The sequence below is a fragment of the Ursus maritimus genome, unplaced genomic scaffold (assembly GCF_017311325.1).
Source record: "Ursus maritimus isolate PB19 unplaced genomic scaffold, ASM1731132v1 scaffold_1, whole genome shotgun sequence".
Taxonomy (NCBI): domain Eukaryota; kingdom Metazoa; phylum Chordata; class Mammalia; order Carnivora; family Ursidae; genus Ursus; species Ursus maritimus.
The window spans coordinates 42,830,139-42,841,589 of record NW_024423343.1 but is presented as its reverse complement, the minus strand read 5'-3'; positions in this window follow the sequence as shown (position 1 = coordinate 42,841,589).

Genomic DNA, 11,451 nt, shown 5'->3' with positions numbered 1-11,451 from the left:
AGAGCAAAAAATATTTTTCCAGAGATAAGAATCTTGGAAGGTGGTAGTTCTGTCACTGGGAGACAATCATGAGACCTCACCTAACTTCCCTAAAACTCTGATACGAAAACCTTAAGCTACTGCGGAAGGAGCATAAAACACTACTACCACAGGGCCATGGCCTTTGCCTTTATTTCTGGAGGAGAGATAGAAGTGCAAACTCTTTGCCCCCGGGGGAGCAGGAGGAAACACTGGGGTTCAGGGTCCTGAACTGAATTGACACAGAGTAGAGGTTGGGAACTTCTGGGAAACCCTCTTTTATTGAAGACATACCACTGAAACAAGGCAGGATTTGTCAGCAATGAGAAAAGGGGGAAGAAACACTGAAAAAGCCCCACCTCTAAGGCTCAGGTATACAGGACTTGCCTAAGAGCAAAGCTGACCAGGAGAAGGGAGAACCCTCTTGCCCCACCACAAGCCAAGCCCTAGCAACAAGCAACCCTACTCTGTACTGAGGAGGAAAAAGAATGTGGGGAGAGATCCCTCTGTAACACTGGCATACAAGAACTGCAGAAAGCTAAGGGACACTACGAAAAACTCTCAGCACTCCAGTTTCTATACTAAGAACAAGGTAATAGCAGAAAAATTAAAATCCTTTAGTACGGTGCACCTGGGTGGCTCAGTTGGTTAAGCATCTGCCTTCAGCTCAGTTCATGATCTCAGGGTCCTGAGATTGAGACCCAGTTCCCTGCTTAGCAGGGAGTCTGCTTCTCCCTCTCCCTCTGCCCCTCCCCCCTGCTCATGTGCGTGCGTGCGCTCTCTCTGTAAAATAAATAAATAAAATCTTTTTAAAAAAAAAATCGTGTGGTACACCAAAGGATTTATTGTTATAAAAATAATAAAACCCAAACTCAGCTCACCTCCTAACTAGATTGATTTAATCACCTACATTTCTAATCTGACAGAAGAAGAGGCATACTTGTTTCTGGGTATAAATATTTTTTACCTCAGCTTTTACTGTTCTTCTACAAGGATATCCATCATTTAATAAAAAATTGCAAGACACCCAAACCAGCAAAGAAAAAATCCATTATTAAAGAGCTTAAAACAATCAACAAAACCAGATTCAAAAATGACCCACATGTTGGGCTATGATTAATAAGTTAAAGGAGCTAGTGGAAAAGGTAGACAACATGTGTGAACATATAGGACAAGAACTCTAGGAATAAATATACTCATTAATCAAACCAAACCAAAACCCCCTATAAACAGGATGCCAGCAGAATCTTCTGTTCAAAACTTCCTGGAATATTATGCAGGCTTGCTTTCTATCTTTCCATTAGAAAATAGAGAAAAAGTCTGTCCATCAGCGGATCAGTGAAGTGAGAAATTTGTAGTTGGAATCACCATTAAACTTGTCAAGAGGATGCAAAAACAATTGTCACTGGATAATAACACCAGCCCATAATTTCTACACCAAAATGGGTGACTGAAAAAGGACAAAATTCATTGCCTCTTGAAGCTGTTGCCCAATTGTGTCATAGATCTTAGCTGTGGACTTCTGGTAAACAGCCCCTGTCCACCTCTAAGGTGGAATGAAGCACTGCAGCTTGGGTGATCTGGATCTCCTAGATAATGAAGAAGTTGGCACTTTTGCCAGAATGTTATCAGTGTGGGTAATAAGTAAATGTTTAGCATTGTGAATGCAGATTCCCAAGACAAACCCTCTGGAGACTGATTCAGTTCATGTGGGGAAAGCCCAAAATGCACCTTCCTAATATGTACCCCAAGTGATCCAAAATCATTAGAAATAAACTTTGAGTTTTACAAGTTTCATGCTTGAGAGGAAGTAGCTTTTTCAGCAAGTTTGTAACCACAGCTAAAATATTGTATGTACTTTATGTAATTCATTTTGGTATAATATTATATATATATATAAATATATATATATATATATATATATATATATTTTTTTTTTTTTTTTTTTTAAGAGAGACAGAGAGAGCACAAGCAGGGGGAGAGAGAGGAGGGAGGCTATCCAATGAGCAGGGAACCCAATGTGGGGCTCAATCCCAGGACTCTGGGATCATGACCTGAGCTGAAGGCAGACACCTAAACAACTGAGCCACCCAGGTGCCCCTATAATATGATGTATTTTTGGAAAAAAAAAAGTATAATAAAGAGCTTCCTTAATATTATTTTAGTGACCTGAGTTTTTTAATTCCATTTGACTATTTCCACACGGTGTGGAAAAGATTATAATTCAATTTTCAGCCTCTGCATTTTTATTCCTAGAGTTCTTGTTCTTCATAACTAATTAATTTTCTGTAACTGTCATAGGATTATAACCAGTCATTATGAATCAGATGTAAAATTTAGCTCATGTCAGAAATTATTTAGGAACTTTCACTTGGTTTCTAGGTAGGTAGAACATTTAGTTACATGAATTAGAATAAAATAAAGTTCTACTACATTGTGTTCTTTCATAAAGAAAGAATTAGTCTGTTACTGCACTGACACCCGCCAATGATGTAAAAATTACAGAGGCTATATGTCATAACATTTTCTTTTTAAAAATTCCCATTTTTGATTTTACTTAAAGAGAGAAAATAAACAGCAAACAACAGCAGGCTGTTCAAGACCTATCCATAAAGGAAAAAAGTAAAAATAGAAATTGACTTGTTGGATCATGTTTTTCTTAGCATATTTCATTTAGGAAATATTTTGAAATTGACTTGCCATATACTAGTTTGGAAATTTTAGTAATAATTCATGTCAAAACTAAGAGAGAGATAGCTTTTCAGTATGAATAAATGTTGGGAAAGATTAGAATAAATATAATTTATAAGAAAGATAGTATGTCCTCTAATATCAAATTAGTAAAGCCCGTTGTAAAAAATAATTGGTCAAATTTAATTCAAAACTTTCAATTCGAGTAGAGAGACGTGGAATTCTTTAAAGTAGTGGTTGTCAAATTTTGGTGTGGGTAAGAGTCCCATCTCCAAACGTTCTTATTCAGTAGGTCCATTGTGTGGCCTGGAAATCTACATTGGTAATTCTGAGGCAAACAGTCCTGACTATACTGTATTAGTGGCAGAAAAAATATTCAAAAGTGATTGATGGTTAGTTAATGGTGGCTAAAAAATAGTATCTAAGGGGAAAAAATTGACATATTTGCTTAATCTTAAAAAAAGAAGATTGAAGAGTTACAGCTTTCTAAGAGTTAATTTAAGGAACTAGGATACAGAAAACTGGTAACCAGTTATTACATTTTCAAAGAGTAGAGCAATCTTTCACCTGGACACCATCCAACCCTACCATTCCACGTCACCTGATTCCTAAAGAAATTCTATCAAAGTTTTCTTTGCTGCCAACACACCCTTGGGAAGCATTTTTAATCAGCCTTTCTCTACAATCTAGGTCTTTCCCCAACCCCCTGCCACTGGAGTAATTTCTATTAAAACAATTATAGTGAAGTAATTATATATTTTTCTTTCATGGAAAGCTGTAAACTACAGATATGCTTATAGTTTAAATTCCTTAACTATCTTCATCGATCATTTATTGACAATGAAAAAGATTTGTGTATGATTCAGGAGCCCTTCAGTTCAGTTCAAACAGGGATTTTCTCTTCTTGCTTTCAGTTCTTGATCATGCACTTACTGCAGAATGTCCCTGGTGGTCACAGTCTATCCGGAAAATTCTTCAATCTATTTCTTTCATGTGTTTTTGGAAAGAACTCAAATATTTTTTTAAAAAGGCATGTAGGGGCTAGGAGATGAAGATAAATGTAACAGTCTCAAATTTTCTTCCTCTGCTTGTATGTTGTCTCTCTGTCTCTGTCTCTCTCTCCCTCTCCAAACCAGATCTAAATAGCCTATCTGTATTTCCAATATTGCTGTCTCTTTGCATTCTATATCTAGAATATATACATCTGGCTAGATCCAAGAATAATATGGAGTTGTTATAAAGATTTTGACTTTCCTTATTTTTCCAGGATGTTAACTGTTGATCATGGGAGTGGAAAGAAAGTATAAGCAACTGTTGGGAAGAAATGTATAATGTTTTATTTGTAATAAAAATATTTTATTTATGAAGAAAATTGACATGAATGTCTATCTGCTCTGACGGTTTCTATAACACAATTATAATTTTTAAATTAGTCATGTGTCAGTAGAGATCATGGAAAATAGAAATAATTCAATTAATATACTTCTAATTTTTGCTAATGTTATTAGTCCTATTTTGCCTGTGAAGTCTATCTGCCTAAAATTAGATATATTTTGCTTACATTAAGCAAAGTCTATAAAGCTAGATGGAAAAAATAATTATGATTTAGTACATTTCAGTAACTTTTCCGCACACTCATTTATATTTCTTTGCTGTGATTTATTAGGCCCTGTCCTTATTGGAAGGGTCAAAAACTCCATCTGTGTATTAAACAATGAAGACATTTATTATGTCACATGGAAGTAAGCCCCAAGGCAGGTTAATTCAGCAGCTTAAGCATGCTATCAAGGTCTCAGACTCTTTTCAGGTCTCTACTTCCCACTCTTAGCTTGTTGGACTTTGTCCATAAGCTTTTCTCCTCATAACTGAAAAGGGCTGCCATTGCCTCCGATATTGGGTCCTCATACCACTGTGACCAGAGGCAGGAGGCACTAACCTCCCTTTCATCTCTTGAATGGGAAGTGGAGCCATTCTTAGAAGCCCTCACTTTGACCCTCTCGACAGACTCCCTTGCTGGTGCTATTAGAAGTGACTAGCCCAGGGCTCCTGGGGGGCTCAGTGGGTTAAGCATCTGCCTTCACCTCAGGTCATGATCCCAGGGTCCTGAGATCGAGTGCTGCATCGGGCTCCCTGCTCAGCAGAGAGCCTGCTTCTCCCTCTCCCTCTCCCCCCACTTGTGCTTGCTCTCTCTATGTTCTCTCTCTCTCTCAAAAAATAAATAGTCCTTTAAGAAGAAGGAGGAGGAGGAGTAGGGGGAGGAGGAGGAGGAAAAAGAAGTAGTAGTAGTAGTAGTAGTAGTAGTATTTGCAGTAGTAGTAGTGACTAGCCCATGCCCTTGCTAAATGGGGTGGAGTGTCTGGGATTTTCGGCCTCCATGGTGGGAAGGGTATCACAGAAGACAAAGACTGGAATAGCAATAGACAGGGGAAAAAATCACTATGGTGATGTTTCTGACAGCTTCCAAAAGCCTTTGGAGGTTTCTGAAAATGGTAGTTGAAATTTATGCTGACTTAATAAATGAGTTTTATTCGTTATCCTAAACTTTGATAAATGTATTTTCCTGTAGAAATTTACACATTGACTCAAAATGGGAGTTGCTTCTATATCAAGTATTTTTCCTACTGTTGCTCTTGTTTGTTGATTCACACAACATCTTTATACAAATCACCGAATTTCCTAAATAGCAAGTATTTCCTATTCTAATGACACAGAAGAAAATTAGACAAAGGAGTATGGGGTTATAATAGGGAAAAGTAAGGAGACAGTAATAGGAATGGTAGAAAAAGAAGAAGGTAAGGGGAAAAAAAGGAAAGGTAGAGTAGACTGAGTGGTGACTATTTGGATGGTCTAACAAGAGAGAGTTCAGTTCACCAGGTCACTTGCCCCTTGGAATGATGGGCAGGGTAAGGCGTTGAGACTCTGGAGGAAATAGAAAGGAGGAGGGAGTTAACTCCTTTGTCAGGCATGCATTCTGCAAGTTAGAATTTGTCTGTCTTAACCACATTGCAGGTGTGTCCCTGGAAATGCATGTTCATATAGGCTGGCACTCCTTTTTCTTTCTTCTTTTAACTTAAAGATATTTTGCTTAACAACGATGCTTAAAATAATCCATCTAAATATTTAAGGCTCTTAACTTGTTTCAGCAATAATTAAAGCTAAACCCACTAATGTTTCTTGGATTTGTTTTAGGATTGAGAGGTTACTCTTCCTGCTTTCCATTTTCCTATTTCACCTGGTTCTTTATTGCCTTTTCCTAGTTTTCTCTCTTTCTACTCTTTGCCAGATACTATAATCACCAGAAATATTATAGGTTCCTTTTAACACTTTATCGATCTTGAATAATACACGACAGAATCTTGTTGAAATTCTCCCCTTGTTGTGATAGGTATCGATTATGTAAATAGGTTTTTGTTGCTTTAATCCTTACATCTATTGTAAAATAAAAGCAGAGAAAACAATACAAAATGAATGTATACCCTATTGAGTTATCATAAGGCAGACATTCTTGTAGCCAACCCCCAAATCAAGAAGAGAATTTTCCAGCTATTCCAGAAGCCCTCCATGTCCTTCACCATTTTCAAACCACTTACCTCCCCCAAAAGTACCCACCATCCTAATCTTTATGGTAATTATCTCCATGTGTTTCTTGATAATTATGTGGCAGAAGTGCACATCCATAAACATTATATTTCCGCCCATTAAATATTTTTAATATATCTTTCAAGTCTCATTCTACAGGTTCATTTTTCCACCACATAGAGGTGTTTTCGTACTCGCAGAGCAGTATGGCATGTTCCTCAGTCCTGGGTATTTCCTGAAAACTGGCAGCTGGATTCAGAAGCTTCCTGAACTTGGGTTTTATCTCTTTGGGCAAGATGATAGGTTGTGCTGTGTTCTTTCATAAGGAGGCATATGATGTCTGGTTGATTCTCTTTCTGTGATATTATTAACTGTTGATGTCTGGATCCATTAACTCCCTGGAAGGTTGCAAAATGGTGATATTCAAATTCCATCATTTCTTTTTCACTTATTGGTTGGAATACTTTAAGGAGACACATGTCCTTATTTATTATTTGATTATTCAGTGGTACACAGTTCATAAAGAAAAGTTAGGGTAAAGTACTCGGTTCTTTCCTTCACTTTACTAGTTTTTAAGAGATTAAATTGTTTTTTTATCCACCTCTGAAGGTGACTCTTTTTTTAAAAAAAATCTTATGAACTCATGATTTCAACATATTTGATAAGGTTTCAATCAATAGCAATTACTTCTCTTTTGAAGCTCAACTTTTCCTCTCTTTGGCCAACAGGATTCTTTTCAGGTTGGCTTCTGAGCCCTTTTGATACAGCATACTGGTATTTGATAACTTCTTTGATACTTGGTATCAGCTGTCCGGGTTCATCCCTTACTTGTCTTGCCCCAGACATGGAATCAGTCGTTTCCAGAAGTCCTGATTTTGTTTACAATTTCAAGATCACAGTCTCGGTGCTAATGCCTATTGCTCCAGGGATGGTTATTGTTTCTGGCCTTTTCAGTGGCAAAGATAGGAAATCTATCTATCTATTGATAATTATACCTACAGACATAATTTTATAGATAAATGTACTTATTATACTGATATTTCCAATTAAAATTCAGAACTCTGGGGTTTTTTACTTAGCCTTTTCTATGCTTTTACTACATCTGTATCTCTTTTCCTCCATAACAAGATTTCTGGTTCCCAAGGATACAGGAGATGACGGAATTAGAATATCTCATAATTACTCATCCACATTGTACACATGACAGGCTTAGAATAACAACACATATATTACTACCACAATATAATTACAAAGAACAGCTTAAAATATTTTTTATATGTTCTCCCCACTCTCACTTAGTTTTTTATAGTTGTACTATTTCTACATTATGCAAGAATATAGCTCTTACATATTTATTCACTTTTAACTCTCATTTAATATTATTTCTTCAGATAACTAGGTTTTACTATATACCTCTAATCATTTTGTCTAAAACTCATCCTCTACTAGATTCTTCAGGACGGCTACTGAAAACACTATTCTCTGAGTTCTTACATATTGGTAACTGTTGTTCCATGCCTTTTATGGTTGAAAGTCAGTTTTGCAGGATATAAAATCCTCAGTTCACATTTTATTTCTTCTGTCTCTTAAATATGTTATTTCATTTCCTTCTGTCAAAGAAAAAAACCTGATGATAATCTAATTTTTTATCCTATAAGTTACTTGGTGGTTATGACGGCATACTCCATGGAATATTCTCATTTTTTTAAAGTTCATTCATTTTACTAGAAATATGTCTTGGTATTGATTATTCTGGGTCAATATTTCCCAGCTACATTGTGTGCTTTTTCAATATGTAATTTCACATTGTTTCTTGTTTAAGGAAAGTTCTCTTTATTTGTTTTGCCCCCTGTTTTGCATCTCTTCTTCAAAGATTCTGGTTACTTGTGTATGAATCTTTTTTGTCCATCTTCACTATTTGTCACTTTCTCTCAAATGTTTTTTAACTTATATTTTTTAAACATTTTGTCCTTTTTATATTTTATTTCTCTTAAGGCATAATCTGTTTAACTATATTTGCTCTTGTGTTCCTTCTAGTTTAGTGTCGCTTCTGAATTTTTTTTAACTTCTAATTGTCTCCTGAATTCTGCCACCTCAGTGGCAGTGTTTTTAAAATTTTGCAAGTTTTAACAGTTTTGATTAACATTTTCATTTCATGTCTTGTGTCATTTTCTTAACGTGTTTTAGCTTCTCTTGAGATAGAAAGTTACAGTTTTGATTTGTTCTGTGTATTTCTTTCTGGTATAGGGATATTAGTCTCTACCCACTATTTTTCTTAGAAATATGCAAAGGATTTGGCCTCAGTAATTTTTTGTTTCTCATTTTTATGTGAAAATGGTCTTTTAGAACTTTTAGTAGGAGATGTGGTTTTAAGTAAGCTTCTCTAACTTCATAAATTCCCTCTTCTGCTATTTTCATGTAGTTAAGAAGGGTCAGCTTGCTTTATGAGATTTCCTGGGCCTGTTGCCTCCCCGCAACACATTTTTATTTGGGTCTCTTTCTATCTTTATGCTGTTGTCTCTGTCCAGCTCAATTTTGGTTCCACTCTCAGCATTTCTCTTCCGTGGGACACTCTGTCCTTTGAAGGGAGCTCTGGCAGGTCAGTCTAGAGAGAGTTCATAGGGCCGACACTGCTTAAACACCTTCAGGCTTTGTAACAGCCTTGGTGCGCTCACCATCTACCAGACTGGGCAAAACCTACCTACGTTTTCCAGGAAATAGTCGTTGCTGTTTTGCAAGTCTGTCAAAGTCTGTTAAGCTTCCCTGCTTCTCTCTGCTTTTCCTGCTCAGATGCTGGTATGATTCAGGTCTGTGGCTGTTCGTGGTTTGTCCTTACTCGTGTGCATTCTGAAGTCTTTGTGGATGCCTTGTTACCTAGCGCCAGTGTAGATGTTGTCCATGGGCTTTTTATCTTATAGAGTAGTTCTGTGTTTTTATGTTGAGATTTGGATTCAAAATTACATTGCCACTGTAGTCATCTTCCTAGAACCCACCAAATAGATTTAAAATATTCTTGGGGCGCCTGGGTGGCACAGCGGTTAAGCGTCTGCCTTCGGCTCAGGGCGTGATCCCGGCGTTATGGGATCGAGCCCCACATCAGGCTCTTCTGCTGTGAGCCTGCTTCTTCCTGTCCCACTCCCCCTGCTTGTGTTCCCTCTCTCGCTGGCTGTCTCCATCTCTGTCGAATAAATAAATAAAATCTTTTGAAAAAAATATTCTCTTCTTTAAGCAGAATCCACATATTCACAAGAATTGAAAATGGTAAATTGCTAATAACTTCCTAAGCTAGGATAATTTTATTATAATTTCAGCAAGGTTTAGGGAATGTTTTTTCAATGTTATAAAATCCTTTGAGAGCTTTAGAGGTATGTATTTTTCAGTCTACTTCTGGTACAGTTAAAGAGAGAAAATTTCTGTGTCCTCAAACCAGTTTAAAATATTAATTGTTCCGGGTATTAATGGAAAAACCAAGTTCATATAAAACTTTGGTGCAAAGCAGGTTATAAGCTGAAAATAATAAAAATAACATTCTTATTGCTGTATTAAGAGGAAGTGTGTTTACACAGTGTCTACACATACATATCTCATTTCCTCCTCAAAATAACCTTAGGGAGGTACTGTTATTATGAGTCCTACTCTTCAGAAGAAATTGAGCTTAGAAGACTTAAATGCCTTGGCTTAAGATTTTAGCAGGGAGGACTCTATACTTAAAAGGTTTGCTCTTCCGCCAAAGCCTCAGCTTTGGAGAGATCCCTGCGTAGCTCGCGGCAGGCAGTGGAACCTGCCTAGCCAGCTCTATCAACCATATATATATATATATATATTTACGATTGATTGATTGATTGATTTTAGAGAGACAGAGAGAGAGAAAGTGGGGGGAGGGGCAGAAGGAGAGAGAATCCCTAAACAGACTCCATGCTGAACAGGGAGCCTGATGCAGGGCTTGATCTCTCGACCCGTGAGATCATGACCTGAGCCAAAAACCAAGAGTCCGATGTTTAACCAACTGAGCCACCCAAGCGCCCCATACCAATCACATATTTCTCGAGGACCCCTGGGGTGACAAGTGCTGCAGCCAGATCTCTCTCACATCTGGTTCTCTCTCTCAATCTGGTTAAGAGCCATGTCTAGCACCTTAGAGCCTGTAAGTGACAGAGTGGCACCTGAACCTAGGACTCTAGACCCCTCAGTTTGCTTTTTTTCTGCTAGCTAACATCAGTTTCAGCAGTGTGCTTTGTGTGACCTGCGGCACATTGACCGCCGTGTGGCATCACTATACCTGCATGTCATTGGACATGAGTAACTTCAGCTCGTGGTAGACGTGAAAGGCAGTGCCAGAGCATATCTGGTGCTTGCGGTAGTGCTTCTCCGACAGGAGAATCCTGTCCCAAACCTTCTGGCAGTTTTTCATTACATCCTAATATTTTACCTTAAAATTCATGCAACTTTTAAATTTTACTTGGCAATACATCTGTGCTATTTGAATACAAAAAGACTATTTTCCATACTACTTGCTGGCAAGTAAAATTATTGCTATGGGGGGGACCAAGACTGTTTTCTCCAGTGGCTCTCTTGGTACCTCCTGGCATAGAACCATGTACTCCTAAAGTTCCCCAGTTCGAAAGCTTGTAGGAAGTAGGAGAAGTAGGCTGCAGCTCTATCATGGGAGTGTGAAGATTTTGCTAAATATTTGAACTTATTCTCTAGACACTGAGAAGCCAATGAAGCAAGAAAGAAACTGATCTGGTCAATTTTACAGGAATGGCTTTGAACTTTTATGATCATCATCTGTAGTAAGAAGTACATTTTACACATGGTGATTCATATTCACAGTATGTGTGTGTGGGAAACATATAATACATATACATATGTGTATACATATATGAAGGTATATAGGTATATATATGAAACAATTCACTAAACTGGTTGCACAACCCCTCGTAGAGTGCACCTCACAATTAAAAAAAAAAATAGTGGCAATATGGGGAAAGGGAGACAACAAGAGCACTCAAAGTGCAAATAGGTCAGGGTAATCAGGATATAAAGCAAGGCAGTGGCAGGGGGATAGAGCTAGAATCCACAGAAACTGGTTACTAATTGCCCATGAAAGTGATTTGGGGTTTCTGGTTTAAGTGAATATCCATCCTACTTACCAAGACTAAG